This window comes from Neoarius graeffei, chromosome 8, assembly GCF_027579695.1.
Source record: "Neoarius graeffei isolate fNeoGra1 chromosome 8, fNeoGra1.pri, whole genome shotgun sequence".
NCBI lineage: Eukaryota > Metazoa > Chordata > Actinopteri > Siluriformes > Ariidae > Neoarius > Neoarius graeffei.
This window is the reverse complement of record NC_083576.1, coordinates 75,108,704-75,120,562: the sequence shown is the minus strand read 5'-3', so window position 1 is coordinate 75,120,562 and position 11,859 is coordinate 75,108,704.

Genomic DNA, 11,859 nt, shown 5'->3' with positions numbered 1-11,859 from the left:
AAAAATAAAAATGCTCTGTTTCTCAAAATCCAGTGAATGTGGATAGAAAAAAAAAAAAAACGTAATAATCATTGGTCACTCAAAAGACCAAAACCAGCAAACCCAGGGAGAACCAGTACTGAAACTCCACACAGACCTGAGCTCAGGATCAAACCAGGGATTTGATGTCTTAGTTCTCTGCTATGGACAAGATGTAACTTTAACCCTCAACTGGCTGCGCTACTGGAATAGGGCTTGATTCTTTATATATTTATTGGTTGTTCGCTTCCTGAAGGGATTCTACTTGGAACCCTCTCTGATAGTAATACACTCTGCTGTTGGGTACCACATGGAACGTTCAAGGGTCCCTCAGAGAGAAAAGCTGTAGAACCCTAAGGGGGTGATTTTATACTTGAGCTGGATATGGTCTTGCTGGTCAGTTGCTTTGGTTAAAAACATCTCCCTAATGAACATATAATTAGGAGTTACCTTGCTATTCCATGGAGAAATAAAAGAAAAAAACAGGACGTGGGGTTTTTTTTGTTTGATTGTTTTTTTTTTTTTTGGTAATTTGTGTCCTTTTGAAGTGCAGAATTAAATGGATTCAATCTCCGCATTGCTGTCATGCTTGTACGTGAAAGTAATTTGAGATGCAGATTTTGGTCAGCCATTAAAATGTTGCATTAAGAGAAAGTATTAGAGATGGAAATATCTCCGAGGAAAAAGAAGAGGAAGAAAAAGGTCAATAAGTGTCATTGCTGAAGGAGGATGTATTAGTGAAGAGCCTGAAATATTTAAATAATATTAGCTGGCGTTGAGTGCTATATCAGATATATTCCATTCAGCCAGCATGATACTGAACAAGTCGAAGATGAGTAGCTGAATGGAATATATCTGATATACTGCAGGGGAAAAAAAAGGCAGCCAATATTATTACTATTATTATTATTATACATGCGCGTTCCTTTCGGGTGTTCAATACATATTTCTCTTTCAAAATTCTCTCAAAATCTTCCATATTTATTGAAGCAAACCTGGCGGCCATGTTTGTTTACAAATTATCACAGTTGCTCACTAGCGTGGAAGTTTTATATCCCCGATGTGTGACGTCATGTTGTCTTGACAACCATGCAATATCGTAAACCATATTCAACACTCATTCTCCACTGGGTAGTTATCCTTATATTGCTTATCCTACATGGCATAATACACGTAGGATAAGCAATGTGCTAACAATATTGTATGCTATCGAACCAAGTGAATGAAACCCGCTAGAAGGGAATAGAACATGTTTTTCATCTCATTCATCTCATTATCTCTAGCCGCTTTATCCTGTTCTACAGGGTCGCAGGCAAGCTGGAGCCTATCCCAACTGACTACGGGTGAGAGGCGGGGTACACCCTGGACAAGTCGCCAGGTCATCACAGGGCTGACACATAGACACAGACAACCATTCACACTCTCATTCACACCTACGGTCAATTTAGAGTCACCAGTTAACCTAACCTGCATGTCTTTGGACTGTGGGGGAAGCCGGAGCACCCGGAGGAAACCCACGCAGACACGGGGAGAACATGCAAACTCCGCACAGAAAGGCCCTCGCCGACCACGGGGCTCGAACCCGGACCTTCTTGCTGTGAGGCGACAGCACTAACCACTACACCACCGTGCCGCCCAGAACACGTTTTTATTCCATTGAAATCGAAACCTTGTCCTGTATGTATATATATTTTTCAAAGCCAGAGCAATTTTCTGACATACTGATATTTCTCCCCATAATAAATCTTTATTATAAACATATAATTGTGGGCGCTTTTTCTGAAAAACCGTTTGACCCAGGGTTTTTAAAGTTTTCTATTTTGCCTCATTCCCATCATGGGAGTAATAAAAAACAGATTACAGCCGGAGAACTCTCCGATATCATCAGATACATCCAGTTTTGGAGGCTTAGAGCAGTAAAGAGTTTCTGCCTGTCAGCGCTTTCACTTCTGCTTTGTCAGTGATTGAATTTAAAGCGTCTAACACCCAGAATTTTCACAGCCGATTCATAACAAATGTCTCCGATTCCCCAGGCTGAATGTGGATTTACCATTATTGATCAAAGGACATGACGTATCTGAAATTGCACTAGCGCAGGTACAGGAAGTAGAAAAACATTATAAATGAGTGGCTTCTCTTTTTAGCGCTCAGAGAGCGGGAGCTCATTCACCTTGAGAAAACTGGTGATTTTTTTTTTATATTTTACTTTCAAAAACATCTCTTCACAAGAGGTAGAGACAGGATGTGTCTGAAAGCACATTATGTTTACTAAATAGTGTGCCATGTTTTGGGGCTGTTAGGGAATCGTGTCTGAAAGTACAATGAGGAAAATGTCATGCATTTATTAAATTTCACAATGTGCTGTATTAGCCTTGTTCGAGCCGTAGGTCAAACCTGATTCCAGGGCTCTAGATTCTTTTTTAATGACTTAATCAGAAAGATTCTGGAATTTTTTTTAATTAATTCTAAACCTTGGTGCATTTATTCCTAATCTCTCAAAGGTTAGCTAGCATGATAACAACTCTGATGAGTCATGCTAACAGCTAGTTGTCATAACACAAACTGGTATGAGAAATACAAACTGTACTAAGCAGCACAGAGATTACAGTGATGGGTTTTAGGCCTCATTCTTACTGTCACATCTATTAAAGTTTACATTTGATAGGATTTTACATCATCTCGTAATGCTGTCAGAAGCTAAAAGGTGACGTTATGACCTTATAAATATATGATGCGATAAGAGGAATGTAGTGATGTTGGAGAACATAGTGAGTACAAAGTAGAGATTTTTCTTTCGTAAAATTTTTAGGTGAAAGAAAAACTCAAGGAAAGTGCAGATACTTAAAAATAGACTTGTAAACTTGTTACTTCCCACCTCTGCCTTTTTGCTCAGTATCTGTCAGCAAAATCAAAATTAGAGGGAAAAAGGCAGCAAAGAAAATTGTTGGCATCTAAGATGATGGAAAGTAAAGTGGAGGTGTCATCAGAAATGACCTACTTTGGAATAAATTAAAAAAAAGGAAAATGTTTCAAAAGTCTACACATACAGACAGAGCAATGGCAAATAGATTATACAACCCCGATTCCAAAAAAGTTGGGACAAAGTACAAATTGTAAATAAAAATGGAATGCAATAATTTACAAATATCAAAAACTGATATTGTATTCACAATAGAACATAGACAACATATCAAATGTCGAAAGTGAGACATTTTGAAATTTCATGCCAAATATTGGCTCATTTGAAATTTCATGACAGCAACACATCTCAAAAAAGTTGGGACGGGGCAATAAGAGGCTGGAAAAGTTAAAGGTACAAAAAAGGAACAGCTGGAGGACCAAATTGCAACTCATTAGGTCAATTGGCAATAGGTCATTAACATGACTGGGTATAAAAAGAGCATCTTGGAGTGGCAGCGGCTCTCAGAAGTAAAGATGGGAAGAGGATCACCAATCCCCCTAATTCTGTGCCGACAAATAGTGGAGTAATATCAGAAAGGAGTTCGACAGTGTAAAATTGCAAAGAGTTTGAACATATCATCAACTACAGTGCATAATATCATCAAAAGATTCAGAGAATCTGGAAGAAACTCTGTGCGTAAGGGTCAAGGCCGGAAAACCATACTGGGTGCCCGTGATCTTCAGGCCCTTAGACGGCACTGCATCACATACAGGCATGCTTCTGTATTGGAAATCACAAAATGGGCTCAAGAATATTTCCAGAGAACATTATCTGTGAACGCAATTCACCATGCCATCCACCGTTGCCAGCTAAAACTCTATAGTTCAAAGAAGAAGCCATATCTAAACATGATCCAGAAGCGCAGATGTCTTCTCTGGGCCAAGGCTCATTTAAAATGGACAGTGGCAAAGTGGAAAACTGTTCTGTGGTCAGACAAATCAAAATTTGAAGTTCTTTATGGAAATCAGGGACGCCGTGTCATTCGGACTAAAGAGGAGAAGGACGACCCAAGTTGTTATCAGCGCTCAGTTCAGAAGCCTGCATCTCTGATGGTATGGTGTTGCATTAGTGCGTGTGGCATGGGCAGCTTACACATCTGGAAAGACACCATCAATGCTGAAAGGTATATCCAGGTTCTAGAGCAACATATGCTCCCATCCAGACGACGTCTCTTTCAGGGAAGACCTTGCATTTTCCAACATGACAATGCCAAACCACATACTGCATCAATTACAGCATCATGACTGCGTAGAAGAAGGGTCCGGGTACTGAACTGGCCAGCCTGCAGTCCAGATCTTTCACCCATAGAAAACATTTGGCGCATCATAAAACAGAAAAGACCTAAGACAGTTGAGCAACTAGAATCCTACATTAGAGAAGAATGGGTTAACATTCCTGTCCCTAAACTTGAGCAACTTGTCTCCTCAGTCCCCAGACATTTACAGACTTTTGTAAAGAGAAAAGGGGATGTCTCACAGTGGTAAACATGGACTTGTCCCAACTTTTTTGAGATGTGTTGTTGTCATGAAATTTAAAATCACCTAATTTTTCTCTTTAAATGATACATTTTCTCAGTTTAAACATTTGATATGTCATCTATGTTCTATTCTGAATAAAATATGGAATTTTGAAACTTCCACATCATTGCATTCCGTTTTTATTTACAATTTGTACTTTGTTCCAACTTTTTTGGAATCGGGGTTGTAGAAAAAAACATCTAAACAGTATTTTAATAAAAGATAGATAGATAGATAGATAGATAGATAGATAGATAGATAGATAGATAGATAGATAGATAGATAGATAGAAAAGGAACATCAGAAGGCCATGGGAATAAGGCAATGAGAAGCCATTGCTTAATGGTTAGAGAAGCAGCTTTGGGACCAAAAGGTTGCTGGTTCAATTCCATGGACCAGCAGGAATGGTTGAAGTGCCCTTGAGCAAGGCATCAAACCCCCAACTGCTCCCCAGACTACTCTGGGTATGCTGTATGTCGCTCTGTATTAGAGTATCTGCTAAATGCCATGAATGTAATGGAACAAGTTCACTCTCAGAAAATAAAGTCCATTATTGTACCTTTATTGGTTCACCAGCTTGTCACTGGGGCAGTACCCTCTAAGGTACTTATTTCCATCCATTATCTGTAACCACTTATCCTGTGCAGGGTCACAGGCGAACTGGAGTCTATCCCAGCTGACTATGGGTGAGAGGCGGGGTACACCCTGGACAAGTCACCAGATCATCACAGGGCTGACACATAACAGACAACCATTCACACTCACATTCACACCTACAGTCAATTTAGAGCCACCAGTTAACCTAACCTGCATGTCTTTGGACTGTGGGGGAAACCGGAGCACCTGGAGGAAACCCAATCAGACACGGGGAGAACATGTAAACTCCGCACAGAAAGGCCCCCATCAGCTGCTGGGCTCGAACCCAGAACCTTCTTGCTGTGGGGCGACAGTGCTAACCACTACACCACCGTGCCGCCCCAAGTACTTATTTGTACCTTTTATAGACTGCTTGGGAACATATATGTACCTTTTTGGCACCTTGAGGTCCAATAATGAGCCCTAGGAAGTACATTAGTGTACACTGTACCTTTGGAGACAGAAATGGACTCCTACTGTACCCCTATTTCTGACCATGTAGGACAGGAAGGATGTCCACATAGCTGGACATTTTCTAAGTATGTTCCCTGACAGCCCTGTTACTTTTATGGTTACCAACAATGTTATTTAAAGTTCTCAATACTGAGATCATGGAAGTGTGATTAAAACATGTTTTCGATGTGTCTGCTTCAACCATGGCGCTGCTGGATTCTTAAATGTTCAGAAGGTGCAGTTTGTTACAGTCAGAAGAGTTAACTTTCGTTTACGTTCCACAACATTAAATGTAACTATACATGGATAAAATGTATAACATGATGATGTGATATATAACTTCGACAATTGCTGTGGTGGAAGAGGAATAAAACACCATGGGACATGCTATTATTGGAAAATAATCAATTTTAGGATGCTAAGAGTAACTAATCACGGCATGCCCTCGTTTTTTTAAACTCCTTACTCCTGTACAAAGTATGTTATTTACTGTAACTATATCCAAGTAGATGCCTTTTTCACTTTTCCTTGCTTGTCAGTTTTAGCATCAAAATGTTCTGAAAATACAGTATGTTGATTTTTTTTCTTTCTGGCAAACATCCTTCTACATTAAAGCCTTTTAACTATTAAAATGAATCTATTCATTCAGACATTTACTTGAATTGCAAATGTCTTTTACAAAGTAAATTATCTTTTACAAGTAAAATGTATTTGTATTTATGTCTTTTACAACAAAATTCATTATTCATTTAAAGTATTGATCAGTATTTTGACTGAAGGAAAATATCACAATTTTGAAATTGAAGCATTTTTCTGTACAGTAGTGTAAAACTATATTATATAATTGTTTACTATTATCACCATTATGCCAGTATATGATTTATTTTTTGTCTTATTATAGTATTGGAGCTCGGCTTGCCTTTCACATAATCAAAGGTAGGGAAGCTCTGCCCCCCTGAGGTCACCATAATTTAAAGCCCTACCTAAGAACCACACAGTGAAAAGAGTGTCATTGAGACCAAATGCACTGATGGTGGTCAGACACTTGCAGTGGTTTGTTTTAGCTTCCACTTTATTGGTCAAAGGTTGTGAGTTCAAATCTCACGCTCAAACCACTGAGGAACCCTAATGGCTCTATCCATCTAGCTGTTTTCTATACCTCTTATCCATTGAGGGTCGTGGGTGAGCTGGAGCCAATCCCACTGACATTGAGCGAGAGGCGGGGTTCACCCTGGACAGGTCGCCAATCTATCATGGGGTTAACACAGAGAGAGAGACAGATGGCCATTCACACTTACATTCACACCTATGGGCAAGTAGTGGGTAGCGGGGGTTGGTTTCCCCGCCTGAGGAGCAGTTAAGCAACTCCTCCCCACCACAGCCTGGAGGTGGTGGAAGGCTGGTACCTAGCACCCTCTTTAGTCTCCCAAATCTAGAAATGCGTCTGTTTTGGAATCCAGTGTCTGCCTAGTCAGCAGTAGCTCTGTGTCTGCCAATATCTGGCAGCAGATTCTGTTGTTGCTGAGTCTTAGGGTAGATGGGGCTTGTCAGCCTTGGAAGGCAATCCATCTATGGGAAGGAAAACCCTGATCCCAAACCTCCACTGCCTTGAGGCCATACCCTCTCATGGGAAAGGCTTCGTGAGTCAACCCTGAGGAAAAATCCGGAGCCGGAGTCCCTAAGGCAGTCCGTGGCTGTGTACAGCAACGTTCTGGCAACTCCTGCGATGGCGCCGGAACCATGTGTATTGGCGTTTGCCTTTCCATTGGAGTATTTCAGTGACGTGGAGAGGGGGGACCCACTACATGGGTAACAGCTTATCTTCCATAACCTACCCAGGCTTTGCGCACTGGAGAGGACACTCCAGCTTCGCTATGCAGCATCGACAAAACACGGGAAGCAGCGCCCGGCGCTGTACCAGAATCAATGCCCAGAGCGCAATTCCATAGTCTCTCAAGACTGAAGGATGCCTATTTATCTATTATTTATGGGCAAGTTAGAGTAGCCAGTTGGCCTAATCCACATGTCTTTGGATTGTAGGAGGAAACTGGAGCACCTGGAGGAAACCTATGCAGGCATGAGGAGAACATGAACTCTATACAAACTCTACACAGAAAGGCTTTGGTTGACTGGCAGGTTTGAACTCAGAACCTACTTCCTGTTAGACAACAGTGCACCACTTTGCTGCCCCCATCAAGGCTCTTAATCTTTAATTCTTCGACTTTGCCTTTGATTCTACCTCACTTTAGACTATTTTGTATAAAAAGCATCCGATGAATTAATGCTTTGTTTGGGCATAAAACATTGGCTCCAAGGATGTGCATACTAATCAGAAATAATGAAACTCATTTGGCAATCCATTAGTTTAACAAGCATGAAAGCACAGACATCAGTAACACTGCTATCCTAATGCCTTAAAGCATAAAATGTGCAATAGGCTTGTAAATCTTTGTGCTTTCTGTGGGTTGGTATAAAGGCTGCTACTGTACTTTTTTCAGCAAGTGCTGGGGATTTAATAAATGCACTTTATTTAATGCTATCAGTGTGCAATGTTTATCCGATGTACAGCTGTTTATTAATATCTATTTTGTGCATGCTCACAAGAAAGAAATGAATTAAGATCCAGTTCCAGAACCATCTCTGAGTAGTGGTAGGTTTGATTTAAGTGATGTATTAATCCTAACTCTGTAAAATTATGAGGCTACACCGCCCCCTACAGGTCTACAGCCATTTCTAAGAGCATTATTGAGGCTCCGGAGACTAGTGAAGTGAATTCTGACTCTCTTCAGTGATTCAGATCATTTGGCTCAATTCACCAATAAGAGCCGATTCTTCGGAAAAAAAGAGTCGATTCTTCAGATTCCAAACGGCTCATTGCCTTTAACCAAATGCCATATTTTGGCTTGTGGTTTGTCTTATGACTGAAATTGCTTCATAACATCTTACTGTGCTTTTTACTTTACTACTAAACAAAATAACATTTGCAATGCATTGTATAGGATAGGCATCATACATGAATCATACATACAGAGAGTCAAACACACAAATGAACAGGTCATAAGCTTTTCACTGAAGCTTACTTCGTTTGAATAACCTCACTGCCTACATCTATAGCAAAATACAAAGGGGGAGAAGTGGCTCATATATGCGAATCGGCTCTCAACCTTCACCTAAAAGACCCGATTCTCTCTCAAACGATACTGTGGCTGAAGTCCTGTTTCTTGAAATGTTGTTTCTCGGGGCTTAGAAATAATGTGATGAAAACTGACAGCCTCACAGCAAGAAGGTTCTAGGTTCAAGTCCAGTGTGGCTGACCAGGGCCTTTCTGTATGGACTTTGCATGTTCTCCCTTTGTCTGCGTGGGTTTCCTCTGGCTGCTTTAATTTCCCCCAAAGGCATGCAGTTAGGTTAACTGGCTACTCTAAATTGCCCATAGATGATTTTGATCAAAATGTGCTACGTCATGAGTGTCCACCATGATGATGGATATACAAAGCAACTGGGGTGGCAGCCGCTGAAAGCGTGTCTGTAAACAATGCTGAATTTTCTCAGTATTACGACTATTTGAACGATCGAGCGAAGACTTGATACAAAGAGAAGATAGATATGTGTGGTTTTGACTCATATTATTTTAAAAAGGCAGACGTTTCTGAAGATAAGACACTTCTACCGACCATCAAGTACCCAGATATCATGTTCTATCTGGTTCGGCTGCCGAAGAATCAAGTCCGACCTTGGACGAAACATAGCCCGTTTTCTGAATGGGTGCCTGTGGTATATCCCTGATGTGGGTGGAGTACAGAAGCACTGCAGGCGGGAACTGAAGTTCTTGCAACTTTATTCTTTTTAGTTTTTCAGCTGCACTCGTGCTAATCATTCACACAAACGCACACACGCGTGTTCTGGTCAGGAGTCAGCTCTTCTCTGCTTTCCCCCCTCCTTTTATGCTCCATCCCTGCAACAAACACACACACACATTAATTGACACCAGGTATAATGACTTCGCCACTTACCTTCCCCGACCCCGCCCTCCATTCACAAACTGCCGCTTGGCCACACCCCCGCTGCCACATACCCCCACCGCCCGACTCAGGCCAGGGAGCCATCCAGCCTGAAGCAGACTTTCCCCGAAGGGACAGGAAGTCTGCCAACACCATCTGCAACCCCGGCCTATGGACCACCTCAAACTTAAATGGATGGAGGGCGAGATACCAACGGGTGATCTGTGCATTGGCATCCTTTATGCAATGGAGCCACTGGAGGGGCACGTAAAGAGTTTACAGCTGATGTATAGCATGGGGCACTCCTCGCCCTACACCTTCTGGGACAAAACGGCCCCCAGCCCTCTGTCCAACGCGTCAGTCTGCAAAATAAAAGGGAGAGAGAAGTCAGGGGAGTGCAAAAGTGGCCCCCCACACAGTGCAGCTTTTACCTTAGAGAATGCCTGTTGGCACTGCTCCATCCACTGGACCGGATCTGGAGCCCCCTTTTTAGTGAGATCGGTTAATGGGCTGGTGACATCTGAATAATTTGGTATAAACCTACGATAATAGCCAGCCAACCCCAGGATTTATCTCACCCCCTTTTTGGTCTTGGGCCTCAGGTAGGCTGCAATCGCTGCAGTCTTGTTAATTTGGGGACACACCTGCCCATGACCCAAGTGGAACCCCAGATACCATACTTCAACCCGCCTAATTGCACACTTCTTTGGGTTAGCTGTGAGACCTGCGTGCCTCAGCGACTTTAGAATGGCCCTCAGATGTTCCAGGTGCCGCAGCCAATCATGACTGTAGATTATTATATCAAGTATAATAAGTATGCAGCTGCGTAGGCAGCGTGAGGGTGGAGGACCCTGTCCATAAGCCGCTGGAACGTAGCGGGCACCCCAAATAACCCAAAAGGAAGCGTGGCAAATTGGTGTAATCCAAACGGTGTTGAATAGGCCGTTTTCTCTTTGGCTAGAGGAGTCAAGGGGATCTGCCAATATCCCTTCATTAGATCTAGTGTCGAATAAAAGCGAGCAGTGCCTAACCGATCAAGCAACTCATCAATGCGAGGTATTGGGTATGCGTCAAATTTAGACACTGTGTTGACTTTTCTATAGTCCACACAGAACCGGACCGACCCATCAGTCTTGGGAACCAGGACCACTAGGCTGCTCCAGTCACTGTGGGACTCCTCGATTATGCCCATTTCAAGCATGGCCTTGAGTTCATCCCGAACCACCTTTTTCTTGTGTTCGGGCAAGCAGTAAGGGTGGCTATGCACTACCACCCCTGGGGACATCTCAATGTGGTGTTCTATGAGGTGGGTATGACCGGGAAGGGGCGAGAACATGTTGGAAAATTCCTTTTGCAACTTGACCACCTCCACGAGTTGGGCCGGTGAGAGGTGGTCTCCACAAGGGACCGGAGTGGTTTGAAATGTTACCTTTTTTACCTCCAGCCCCAGCTCCGCCTTCTCCAAGATTACAGATGCCAATGCCACGGGGACCTCCTCGTTCCAATGTTTTAACAGGTTGAGGTGGTAAATTTGCAATGCCCCACCCCTATCCATTCACCTCACTTCATAGTCGACGTCCCCAACTCACCGTGTGACCTCAAAGGGTCCTTGCCACTTGGTGATTAATTTGGAGCTTGACGTGGGCAATAATACAAGCACTCTGTCTCCCAGTGTGAAAACTCTAAAGTGCGTGCCCTTGTCATACAGCCAGATTTGACGTTCTTGTGCCTGCCGTAAATTCTCCTGGGTTAGGTGCATGAATGTGTGGAGTTTTGCGCGCAGGTCGAGAACGTATTGAATTTCATTCTTGCTAGGCAAAGGTCCCTCCTCCCAATTTTCCTGTAGCACATCCAAAATGCCATGTGGCTTACGCCCATATAATAATTCAAATGGTGAAAAACCGGTGGAGGCTTGCGGGACCTCTCATACTGCAAATAACAGGGGCTCAAGCCATTTATCCCAATCCCGTGCATCCTCACTTACAAATTTCCGGATTATGTTTTTGAGGGTTTGATTAAAACGCTCCACTAAGCCATCCGTTTGTGGGTGATAGACACTGGTACGCATAGATTTAATCCCCAATAACCCATACAGTTTGCGCAGTGTGCATGACATAAACGAAGTGCCTTGGTCTGTCAGGATTTCTTTCGGAATCCCGACCCAGGAGATAATACAGAAGAGTGCCTCCGCAATATTGCGTGCAGAAATATTGCGGAGAGGCACTGCTTCTGGATATCACATTGCATAGTCCACCAGAACTAAAATAAAGCG